The following is a 13,518-nucleotide window of genomic DNA, read 5'->3' as shown; positions in this document are numbered from 1 at the left end:
CTTGAGAAGATGGTGCTGAGCCACCTTTTTGAACCCCAGCAGTCCATGTAGTATAGGTACACCTATACACATACAATGCCATTAGGGAGGGAATTTCAGGATTTTGACTCACCAATAGTGAAGTAATGGTGATATATTTCCAAGTCAGGTTGGTGAGTATCTTGGAGGGGTACATCCAGATGGTGGCGTTTTCAGGTACCTGCTGCTCTGGTAAAAACATCGCTTCTCGGCCTTTTGGCTAAGATCAAGTGTAGTATCGACATGCTGCACTTGGTTGAAGTCATTGGGTTACATTTCAGCTTCATTTGAAGCAATTTTTTAAAGCGGCATCTCGGCCATTTGGCTAAGATGCAAATAAGATCAAGATCTGGAGGAGGAGCTACACCTACTCCAGTCAGCTTGGATCATGTAGATCAAGCCCAAGACAGGAGGTGAGAGCCCTGTCTTGTCAGCTTGGATCGGGAATGTCCCAACTTGTTGGGACTCTGAATTGGGTTTAATTTGACTTGATTGGATTGGAATAAAGTTTAAAAAAAACATGGCAGTCCCCTCAGAAAGGTAGTTTGATTCCACTATACAAAGGGAGGGGACAAACCCAGCGTCTGAAAAAAAACAGACGTGTTGTTAACAAAGCAAGACACATCTCAAAGTGGTGAAAAAAAGCAAATGAAATGGAAATAGCAAAGTGCCGTAAACAGAATGCTACCCCCATTCCTTTTCACATGACAGACCAAGATGTGGAAGAACTGCAAATCTCAAGATGATCTGAATTTGTAAAGTTAGAGACTCGAGGTGGGGGATAAGGGATAGCAAGTAAACAGTTTATTGTAATATTCAATTGGAAGGGAGGAAAGTTTTCTTTGGAGAAGAAAGAGGATATTGTGTGCGTGCCATTGTAAAGGTGCTCAGCAGAACAAGGGTTAACATAGGACCACAAAATAGCACAACCTACGGTATGCTGTTAAAAGTCACATGGCAATAGACTCAGAGACAACAATCTGGAAGCCTACCTGTATAGTGAAGCAACAACCTGAGATATGTAAATGGTTAATGACCAATGATAAATGGTTCATGATTAAATAGACAAATCTCAAGATCTCATCATTGAGACATCTAAAGGAGCCCATATTACAATACCTTTTACACAGTAACACATTCCAAGGTGTTTCACAGCAGTATTATGAAATAAAATTGCTAATAAGCCACATAAGACAACATGAGGGTCGATGACCAAAATCTTGATCAAAGAGATAGGTTTTAAGAAGTGCCTTCAAAGAGGAAAAAAAAATGGGGGTAGTTTTAGGAAGAGCATTCAACAGCTTTGGTGGAGTATCCTATGTTCTATATTGACTGATCACTTTTCCATGTGTTGTGTGAATCTTGATAGTATTTGAAGTCTATTTGACTAAGGGGAGTATCACAGCCAAGCTCTGCTATGCTCATCCCAGTGTCAACACGAGCACTTCCGGAAGCAATCTCTATTCATCAATCAAGGCAGGGATCACTGGGTGAGTTGCTCCCGTCTAAAGCAGTGGGGCTGTAACCACAGAAGCACTCCACTGCTATTCCAGCTTGAGATTAGCACAGAAATGAACCTGGGACTTACATAGGGTTTGAGTGTTCACTGAGGCATCTGAACAGCTGATGAGAATAATTTGGAGGTTTATATCCATCCATAAAATTTGCACGGCTTCGAAAATATATTTTACAAGTTGAGATGTCTCTTTGTTCCTTGCAAGAGTGTGCTCTGAACAAGTTGTTAGCTTTGTCAGCTTTTAATAAATGTACTCAGCTCATCAGCTGCAATTATACTTGGAGATTTTATATAGTAATTTGTTGCTTCAATTAAGCTGCATTAATGTATAGCTGAGAATCATTAGTCTATTCATTCAACATGGGTGCTGAATGTCCCATTATGACCTGATAGACTGGCTTCTGAAAACTCTTTTCATCGAGTGCTTAAGGTTTTTAAGCAAAAGCAGTTCTCACTGGAGAACAATGTGTAAAACCATTGGGGGAGAATCCATAAACCACCCTGTGGTGTTGGAACCAATACAATACTCATTAAAGGGCCAATTCCTGCAAAATGGGTCTTTTAAGGCATTTCCTTTTTATGGTGTCTTTTTATATTCTATAGTTTGAATAAAGATGAGTGAAACCTTTATGATTCTTTTTTTGTATTTGCATTTTGTAAAAAAAGTAGCTTAATGAGCTGTTCCCTCCCTTCCCCCATCTATTGTTGTTACCACATGGAAGCCTGAAATGCGCTGAAAGCTTCCAAGAAAATTTATGATCCATGGTGAAATCTCTTCCCGGACTAGTTCTGCAAATAAAGGTTTTGCGGTTTTAAATATTCCTGGATTACTTGAAACCCTGGGTTATATGATACCATTCTATCCCATGCAGCTTCAGTAATCAAGTGCTAGTGGCTGAAGAAACCTATTTGTTTATTTAAACAACAAAAGCAGAACAAACACCACAGCTGCCCCTCTATATTTTGCAGAGCAGGGCTTGTAAAAGCAAAAAGGCTCCGTGCACAGCAGCCGAATGCTATTTGTTTTTTATGAATTGGTGAGTCACAATCAGTGCCTTTTTAAAGAGATTTTTATAGAAGGATACTGAAAGAAAACAGCCACAGACGATCCTTCTGTCAGACTTATTTTATCAGATGCTGACTGACCGGTCATGCATTTCTCGGATCCATTTTATTTACCGTTTACATTGCATCGGTCATGAAGGCTCACATATTCCCTGTGCTCCATTGATCAAAAGGCATTGGAAAGTTCACACTGGAGTTCATTTGCAAAAGCAGGAGCACATTTGATTTGGCATTGGTAACTGCTTGGGAAGTAGAAAACAGAGAATAGGGATAAAGACAGCATTCTCTAATGAGCAGGATGCAGTGTGCTCCCTAGGGTAATATACTGGGCTCTTAGCTTTAGGCTGGTAAATATCAATGGCAAGCTAAAAGAATAGAGAGTTGTACATCCAAATTTGCAGGTGGTGCCAATTTAAAAGGCACAGTAGGTTGTGTGAACAGTAGCAGGAAGACGCAAAGGAATGCAGCGTGGCCTTGATTCTCATCATGTTGGAACGGCTTATTGTTATAGTAAAAGTGAGGGAAGTGGCCAAAAGTTGAAGGTACATGGGAATTCCTATATTCATCTGGGCGGGAATGGGAGTAAGGCTTAAGGATTCTACAGGTCCATTGTCTCACCATGTTCTCGTGTGTTCCTATATGAACTGCATAGATGTACAAGCCTCAGTGCTGAGGTAGAGATATGTACCGCCCATCACCCCTGCAGCTCTGTAGATATGACCCTTCTGTTGGAGCTCTGTATGGATGAGCCAAGCTACTCATCTTACTGGAACACAGGTCATTGAACTTATTCCTGCACTGAATCCACGACTGTTGATGGCCTCTTGCTGCACTCACCACAGCTATTATTTGACTCCAGGCTGTCTTGTTTGCTGCAGGGGTATCATGGTGGCCAGCAGGGTGAAGAATTGTTCTCTTTTTCTGGAGTTCTTCCATCAAATCATGAAGATCCTGGTCAGAAAATTGTTGGGCAGCTCGCTTCTCTGTGTCTCCTCTAAGAGACATTCTATCAATTAAAATGCAAGGTGGAAAGGGCCATGAATCTTCATAGAAACATAGAAAATAGGAGCAGGAGTATATCATGTGGCCCTTTGAACCTGTTCCACCATTCATTATGATCATTGCTGATCCTCCAACTCAGTAACCTGTTCCTGCTTTCCCCCTATTTCCTTTGATCTCTTCAGCCCCTAGCTAAATCTTATCTAACTCCTTATTGAAAACATACAGGGGGCAATTCTGCCAACCCACTGTGCTGCTCTAGCACCAAATCCCCAGCTCCAGGCTTTTTGGAGTCATAATAGCCATGTTGGAAATTGTTGGTTGGGGTGTGTGTGTCAGGACTTCCGGCATGGGGGCTGGGGGTGGGGGTGGGGGCTGTGGGACTGCATCGGGCGGGGTGTCGGTGTCGGGGTAGCGGGAGGGGACGTTGGCACTGGCTCAGAGAGCTCTGGGAGGTCATCAACCAAGGGTGGGTGGGGGAAGGGGGTTCGTAGGGGCAGAGATGGAGGGTTCCAGCACCAGCCAGCAATCCAGAGGCTGGCAGTGCAGGCCTGGCAGATTGGCACATGCGCAGTGGCCTGCTAAGTGCTAAGCCACCGGTCTCTCCAGCGGCAATAGGCTCCACCCACTGATTTTCAGAGTGAAGCCCGTTAGGGCACTCTGCAGTGCTCAGAGTGTGGGAGATTTGTTCTGAAATCAGGCTAAAAAAATTGTGCCTTAATGCATGGAACATTGGCAATAATGTAGATGACGTAATTGTGCAACTAGATGTAAATCAGTATGATATAATGGTGACTACGGAGACCTGGCTGCAGGATGACCAGGGTTGGAAACTGAACATTCAGCGGTATTCAGTATTTAGGAAGGATAGACAAAAAGGAAGAGGCACTGGAGTTGCATTGTTAGTTACATAAGAACATAAGAAATAGGAGCAGGAGTAGGCCATCCAGCCCTTCGAGCCTGCCCCGCCATTCAACAAGATCATGGCTGATCTTAAGCGGATCATTTACACTTTCCAGCTTTCTCCCCATAACCCTTAATTCCCTTGTCTATCAGAAACCTATCTACCCGTGACTTAAATATATTCAGCGAGGTAGCCTCCACCACTTCAATGGGCAGAGAATTCCAGAGACTCACCGCCCTTTGAGTGAAGAAATTCCTCCTCAACTCCAATCTAAACTGCACCCCCCCCGCCTTATTTTGAGGCTGTGCCCTCTAATTCTGCTATCCTTTATAAGCAGAAAGAATCTCTCTACCTCTACCCTATCTATCCCCTTCATTATTTATATGACTCTATAAGATCCCCCCTCAGCCTTCTAAACTCCAACGAGTACAGACCCAGGAGAAAGGTTAAAGGAGAAATTAATGCAAAGGAGAAATTAATGCAAAAGATATTCCTCCAATGATATAGAATCTGTATACATAGACAAGGGGCAAAAAACATTAGTGGGGATTGTATACAGACCCCCAAACTGTGGTGTTGATGTTGGGGATGGCATTAAACAGGAAATTAGAGATGCATGCAATAATGTAATTGTGGGTGACTTTAATTCGAATATGGATTGGGCTGATCAAATTAGTAACAATATCGTAAAGGAGGAATTCCTGGAGTATGTACAGGATGGCTTTCTGGACCAATACATTGCGAAATCAATGAATGAATAGACCATCCTGGACACGGTATTGTGTACTGAGAAAGAAGTGGTTGACAATCTGGTCCTTGGGGTTCAGCATCCACACTATGGTAGAATGTTTTCATCAAGATGGGGATAGACATAGTTGATTCTGAGACTAGGGTCCTGTATCTATATAAAGGAAATTATGATATCATGAGGCCTACATTAGCTATGATGGATTGGGAAACATCACTTAAAATGGTGGATTGACAATGGCAAACATTCAAAGGGCACATGGGTGAACTGCAACAATTGTTCATTCCTGTCTGGTACAAAAATCAAACAGGAAAGGTGGTCAAACCATCGCCAGATCAAGTGAAATTCAGGGTAGTACTGATCCAAGGAAAAGACATACAAATTACAAATGAGGATGAGGAGTAGTTTAGAATTCAGCAAAGAAGGACAAAGAGAATGATTAAGAAGGGGAATGTAGAAGAACGAGATTAACCTTGTGGAGAACATAAAACTGACTGTAAAAGCTTTACAGTTATGAGAAGAGAAAAAGATTGGTGAAGACAAATGTAGGTTTCTTACAGTCAGAAACTGAGGAAGTTATAATAGGGAGCAATGAAATGGCTGACCAACTAAATACATATTTCAGTTCTGTCTTCACAAATACTGTACCAAAATTGTTGAGGAACACAGGGTTTAGGGACAGGGAGGAACTGAAGGAAATTACTATTAATGGGGAGAAGCTGTTGGGGAAATTACTGGGATTGAAGACTGATAAATCCCCAAGGCCTGATAACCTATGTCCCAGTGTACTTAAGGATGTGGCTTTGGAAATAGTGGATGCATTTGTGGTCATCTTCCAAGACTGAATGTTTTCTGAAACAATTTCTATGGAGTGGAGGGTAACTAATGAAACCTTACTATTGAGAAAGAGAGAAACAGGGAATTATAGACCAGTCAGACTGATGTCAGTAGTGGGGAAAATGCTAGAGGCCATTGTAGAAGATTTAATACCAGAGCACTTGGAAAACAGTGGCAGGATCAGACAGAGTCAGCATGGATTTACGAAAGGAAAATCATGTTTGACAAGTCTCCCTGAATTCTTTGTGGACATAACTAGTTGAGTTGATGAGGGCAACCAGTAGATGTGGTTTATTTTGACTTTCAGAAAGCTTTTGACAAAGTTCCATATAAGATATTAGTGTATACAATTATGGATGGGGGGGGTTGTATATTGAGATGGATAGAAAATGGTTGGCAGAAAGAAAACAAAGAGCAGTGATAAACGGGTCTTTTTAAAGTTTAAAATATATTTATTAGTCACAAGTAAGGCTTACATTAACACTGCAATGAAGTTATTGCAAAATTCCCCTAGTCATCATACTCCAACACCTGTTCGGGTCAATGCACCTAACCAGCACATCTTTCAGACTATGGTAGGAAACTGGAGCACCCAGAGGAAACCCACGCAGACATGGGGAGGACGTGCAAACTCCACACAGACAGTGACCCAAGCCGAATGGCCGGTAGTAATTATTGGGGGACCGCAAGGATACACTTACCCTCCAACTATTCACAATGATTTAGATGTGGGAACCATTCAAGAATGATTTAGATGAGGGAAATAAATGTAATGGGTGGGAGTTTATGGACTCGCTTGTCCCAAAACCGTAAAATCCCGCCTGAAGTCAATGGTCCTTCCCATGGACAGCCCCTCATCTACGCCAACTCCCATGGTGGGTAGGATGGTAAAATCTCAGCCAATATCTCCAAATTTGCAGATGGCACAGGTTGGAGGGTGAGCTGTGAGCAGGGTGCAGAGATTCTTCAGTGTGATTTGGACAAGTTGAGTGAGTGGGCAATGCATGGCAGTTGCAGTTTAATGTGGATAAATGTGACGCTATCCATGTTAGTAGCAATAATAGGAAGGCAGATTATCATCTGAGTGGCTATAGTTTGAGAGAGGGTAATGTGCAACAGGATCTAGGTGTCATTGTACATCAGTCGCTGAAAATAAGCATACAGCTGCAGCAGGTGGTGGAAGGGGCAAATGGCCTTCACAGCGACAGGGTTTGAGTACAGAAGCCAGGATGTCCTCCTGCAGTTTTGCAAGGCCTTGGTGAAACCATACCTTGAAAATTGGGTGCAGTTTTGGTCTGTTTACCTGAGGAGGCATGTTCTTGCTATAAAGGGAGTGCAGTAAATATCTACCAGGCTGATTTCTGGGAGGGTGGGATTGACATGAGGAGAGATTGAGTTGGTTAGGATTATATTTGCTGGACTTTAAAAGAATGAGGAGAATCTCATAGAAACCTACAAAATTCTAACAGGAATATGTAGGGTAGATACAGGAAGGATGTTCCTGATGGTAGCCAAGTTCAGAACCAGGCGTCACTGTCTAAGGATACAGGATAAACCATTTAGGACTGAGATGAGGAGAAATCTTTTCAGTCAAAGAGTGGTAAAGTTGTGGAATTCTCTACCATACAAAGTAGTTAAGGTCAAAACATTTTGTTTTCAAAAGGAGGAGTTAGATACAGCTCTTAAGGCTAAACGGATCATAAGATATGGGGGGAAAACATGAACAGTTTCCTGAGTTGGATGATCAGCCATAATCATATTGAATAGTGGAGTAGGGTTGAAGGGCCAAATGGACTACTAATGCTCCAATTTTCTATGTTTTTATATTATGGATTATCTTACAAAACTTTAAAGTTCTGGAAACAAATATTCTATTTAAATTGCCACTCCAAATCATACGACCTTTAACATTTTAGGTTCCAGACAATGCTGAGTTTCAAGCAAGTTTCTGATAAGATTAGTGAGATTCACATTCAGCTAGGAAATTCTCACATCTCTTTGTTCAAGAGTGGGCCCTCAACAGCAGAACAAAGCATTTCAGTTGACTTACCTTTCTGTTTCATTACAAATGGTTTCTCACTCAAACTACACAAAATGAATTTCAAAATGTCAAAAGACAGTCCAGATGTGCAATCAACCTTGCCCTGAATAAAGGATTTTTGAACCTGTATGAGTCATATGATGAGCACAGTTGCGTTTCCTGTCTGCTTTTAAAAACAGCAGAAGTTGCTTGCAGAAAGAGTTCCAACAAATTCCAACAGAGAAGTTATGCAACTAGCTGCATGTCAACTACACAGCCAAGGTAATAAACAGAAGTACCTTGTACGTGGGAGATTGGCTCTCCCCAACATTTTCCAAACTCAAGTTCACCTGAGAACCAACCTCCTGGAAATGCAACGACAGAAAGGCTCACAACTTACTGAGAACCCTCTGCTGACAAGACCTTTACTTCAACTCATTAAGAAGCAACAGGCCTGACATGAAAGAGAGCCTGAGACAATTATACTTTGTAGTAGTATTGTTTTAAGTTTCATTTGTATCTAATCTTTGTGTGAGTGACAGTGTACATGAGGCAAGTGAGTGAGGCATTGCATTTTTGTTTAAACCTCCAGACAATTGTGGGATAATAACTAACCTTGCTTCTGGAATTATTTAGACTGGGACAATCACTCAGAGGGTAGGAAAATACACACACTTCATAAACGGCAGCATGGTGGCAGTGGATAAAACTGCTGCCTGGCAGCGCCAGCGACCCAAGTTCAATTCCAGCCTCAGTCACAGTCTGTGTGGAGTTTGCACTTTCTCCTTATTCTCTGCATGGATATCCTCCCACAGTCCAAAGGGTTAGGTGGATTGGCTGTGATAACTTGACCCTAGGGTAAATGTGTGGGGTTAGGGGAATAAAGCTCGGGTGAGATTGTGGTCGGTACAAACTCAAAGGGCCACATGGTCTCCTTCTGTACTCTAGGGATTCTATGATTCTCTGAGAAAACACACAGATTGCGGACAGGAAAAAAAAACATGTTAACATATATCACAGGCAGAATTTAAGTACAAATGAATGTTACCTTGTGTGATCCCAATAACTTTAAAGGGGATACATTGCTTTTATTTTGGAAGAAGGGGGTTCTGCTTGTGCAAAACAAACCTTTATCGATGAAATATTGTGGATTTATTTCCCCTCTCATAACAATTCATGGAGAGAAGACCCACAACAGCTTGCATTTATGTGGCGCTTTTAACATAGTAAATTGTCCCAAGATACTTTATGAGAGGAGTATCAGACAAAATTTGTCACTGACTACATCAAAAGACATTAGGGCTGGTCCACACAGGGAGGCACAGTGACACAGTGGTTAGCACTCACAGCACATGGTCTTGGCTTCGGATCCCGGCTTGGGTCACTGTCTGTGTGGAGTTTGCACATTCTCCCATGTCTGTATGGGTTTCCTCCAGGTGCTGTAGTTTCCTCCTACAGTCCAAAGATGTGTGGGTTAGGTGGATTGGCTGTGCTAAATTGCATCTTGGTGTCAGTGGGGCTAGCTAGGGTAAATGCATCAGGTTATGGGGTTAGGGCCTGGATGGGATTGTAGTTGGTGCAGATTGTAGGATTCTATGATTTTAAAAGGGGAGGCTTTATGGGGCATCTTAAAAAGTCAAGAGAGTTCATGGAGGGAATTCCAGAACTTAGTGTCTAGACAACTACCAATGGAGGTATGAAAAAGGTCAGGGATGCACAAAGTGGATTGGGGGGGCAAGAAATGGTTATAGAGAGGAGCAAGGCCATGGAGGGACTGGGATGGGAATGTTAAAATTAAGATATTGCTCTCGGAGCCCTGTTACTATAAGAATGTTCTTTTAACAAGAATGGTTACAGTTCCAACCACCTCGAAAGAATCAGGGCAGAATTTTCCCATCACGTCTGCCTGTCACGGGAATTTGTAGTGAGCGGGACAGGACCATCCAAAGGTCCTTTGACTCCAGGGCGGGATTTTCTGGTCTTGGGGTGAGTGCAATTGGCAAATCCCACCTTTAGATTCTCATTCCAATATTTCACTGTAATATATGATCAATTTCACATGAAACATTTGTTTATATATAAGAAATGTGTGCACCCAGCTGACATCTGTCACACTTCAAAGTGTCAGAAATATAGGAAAACAAAGATGAAGTCAATCCTTTCCCTTTAGATTTAAAAGAAAATCTCGATAGCAAGGCCTTTCCCCAAGGATCGGAGCCAGGTGTCCATAAGCAGCTGCCAATCTATAGAAAATGCCTTTACCAATCAGCCTTTAATTGACCTTAGCGTGCACTTTTTTATACCTTTTTCCTGCAGGGAATGCTGGAGTATTGTCTCAAAGAGAGAGGATAGGTTAAACACGACTGCTTCAAAGAAACTCAACAAGAGCAATGTCACGAGAGTTAGTATATCCAGAAGATTTATACTCATTGTTTTAAGATCAAACTCTGTATTTCTCGTCACATGTCCCAAACGGATATTTGCGTCACAGGACTTTGTTTGGCACACATCAATGGAAAAGAACACACAAGTGTACAGGCCAAAAAAGGTTCCAATAATCAACTTTTGATGACCCTGAGATAGTGATGCCACTGTCATTAATTCTGTATAAATATCTGTTACCATATATCAAAAACAGAACATTAGTGTTGGTATAGTTACTGCTACTAGAAAACTGAACGGAAGTAGCAGTAGAATGCAAGATAGTACTTGTGACCAGCACTTCACATATCCATAACCCCTGCAATTTGAAGACCAGTATTTTTAAATTTGCATGCAAGAAAAATTGAATTGCTGCTATTTCTCCAGGACTGCCTGTGAAATTCTTGAGTAAGTGCCATCATCTTACATCAACATGTTTCTCATTCGATATTGGGAGTAGATTCTTTTTGAAATCAGCCACACCTTAAGTGGGACAGTGGTTCGCACTGTTGCCTCACAACATCAGGGAGTCAGGTTCGATCCCTAGCTTGGATCACTGTTTGTGTGGAGTCCGCACATTCTCCCTGAGTCTGCATGGGTTTCTTCCCACAGTCTGAAAGACATGCTAGTTAGCTGCATTGGCCATACTGAATTCTCCCTCAGAGTACCCGGAGTGTGGCGACTAGGGGATTTTCACAGTAATTTCATTGCAGTGTTAATGTAAGCCTACTTGTGACACTAATAAATAAATAATATCTTCAGTTCATTAGTTTTTATTCATAAACAATTGTTGCACATGTAAAAATAAGCAAACAAGTCCAACAATCAAGTTCCTCAGTGAAATGAAGGGGGCAGCCCCTTATTATTTAGATTTGATAGCTGTACCAGGATTATGATATTACATTCAATCAAATTTTCAAATTTTTGACAGGATGAGCCAGGAATCTTACATAAAATCATACGGAAATTTAGTATGAGGCTGAAAAATTAATCAACAAATCCGCTCCCCAAAACATTGGGCTCCTGTCAGCCCCAGTAAATATTGGAAAACAAGGCAATCAGCTGATTTCCATGCATAACATCACAGACGAGAAATACCACAAATTTAGCACCTTTTTAAACTGCGCTAAAAGGGGAATAAGTGAAGCTACAGCAGCCGCAAAACATAGCTGCCAGCATCCAGTCCAAGCGTGGAATTCTCCCAAAAAATGTTTTTTCAGTGGGAGTTCACATTAGAATCTCCCACACTCTGCACTGCGGAGGGCACCAACAAGATTATCATTACATTTCAGGGGGTTGGGCCTATTCACACTGGACAGGCCGAAATCAGCAGGTCTCTGCACATGTGCAGTGACCCCGAACTGTCAGCCTCCCCTTCTGTGCACAGCTCGATCACTGTCCAGCCCAGGACTCCTGCAGAGCTGTTCCCCAAACACCCCCATGGCCCTATCATGGCCTCCCGCTCATTCGCAGGTCTGCCCCAAACACCCCTGGCCCGCCTGATCTCCGTAAGACACTAATTAAATACTAGCCCTGCCTCCCAGCTGGGGTCTGGGACACGCAAACGTGGCGTGAATGTTTGCTGGAATCCCGCGAATTGGTCGACATGCGATTCTCCTGGCCCGTTGTGCTAAAGAATTAGCGCAGCGGGATGGGACAATTGCACCCCCACCGTCCCAAGTGTCCAAAACTCTGCAAAGTGTCTTGTATCAGTAGTGATTTTACAGTCACTTATCAATGTTCTAGCTCCAGTCTCTGAAAATTGAGGAAAAGGGAGACCACTTTTACTTGAAAAAGGATGTTTTAGTGCCAATCACAGATCACAGAATGCAGGACCATTTGCAATTCCTGCTATTCTAATTCTGGTATGAGTGGATACAAAGCAAACTCAGGCATTGTGGGATTTCTATCTTTCATCCAAGTCTAAATTCATTTACATGATAATGAAGAAAGCGAGCAAACTGCTGTAACAAGCTAACCGCTAAAAGAAACAGCCTAAATATGGAACTTATAAAACCTCAAGCGAAGGAATTAGACAGAAAATGCAAGGTTTATTTTTCAGTGTTTAGGGAATGCTATCTAAGCTGCTCACCCCTCCAACCCCTGTTCCCCCACCCCTCCCACACACTGATAATATGAATTATACAAAATATAATATATATATACATCATGAAAAGTATTTTGATAACAGAATGAGCACATTTGGGTATTCTGGAGCTTATGGTAAATCTAATTCAGCAAAATGCATAACTGCTCCAGTTTTTCTCAAACTCAAAAGCACATGCAAAATACTGTGGATGCTGGAGATCTGAAGTGAAAACAGAACGTGTTGAAAAAAGTCAGCAGGTCTGGTAGCATCTGTGGAGTCAACAGGTGAGATTTTCCAGCCCTTCCCCACTGGTGGGGATCCTCCAGTCCTGCTAAAGGTGACCTCCCACAACGGGTTCACTAGCGCGTGGGACAGGTGAACCACGCAAAACACCGTAGACATTGGTGGTACCTGAAATGGCGAGTTGCCTCTGCCGCTGGAAAACATACCTTGGTGGGAAGAGTTTGGAAAATCCCACCCTACATTCCAAGCTCAATATGATTCTTCTTCAGAACTGTAAGAAGGAATTTTCTCAAACCCTGTTGATTTGAGATTCTGCCAGAGCAGAGACAGGAAACATCGAAGAAGAGTTATTGCATTCACACCAGGGAACACCCTACTTATCTCAAAAAGTAAGTGCAGTTGCTCTCAAAAACAAATAAACTTTCCCATAAAAGGTGGATTCAGAGTCAGGCTTCGAATATTGACTTTACTGGCAATAACAATTCAAAGCAACATGTTTTTTTCTCCTTACTTTTCAGCTAATTTCTAACTCTCCTATGGATGCTCACTGCTTTGTGAATGAAAGAAAATACTTACATTTATGACGCTTTTCATGATCACAGGATCTCCCAAAGGGCTTTACAGCCAATGAAGTACTTTTGATTAAAGTTCAATAATG

The 13,518-nt window shown here is 42.1% G+C and overlaps 1 non-coding gene across 1 annotated transcript; it reads left to right on the top strand.

The window, feature by feature from the left end:
* The first annotated feature begins 218 nt into the window (after window positions 1-218).
* LOC145354108 (U2 spliceosomal RNA) lies at window positions 219-410 on the top strand. Its single transcript, XR_013888797.1, has one exon. It is a non-coding gene; the product is annotated as a U2 spliceosomal RNA (small nuclear RNA).
* The last annotated feature ends 13,108 nt before the right edge of the window (window positions 411-13,518 follow it).

This window comes from Carcharhinus amblyrhynchos, chromosome 16 (genome assembly GCF_965287045.1).
Source record: "Carcharhinus amblyrhynchos chromosome 16, sCarAmb.v2.hapA, whole genome shotgun sequence".
Taxonomy (NCBI): Eukaryota; Metazoa; Chordata; class Chondrichthyes; order Carcharhiniformes; family Carcharhinidae; genus Carcharhinus; species Carcharhinus amblyrhynchos.
This window is presented reverse-complemented; position numbering and strand designations above follow the sequence as displayed.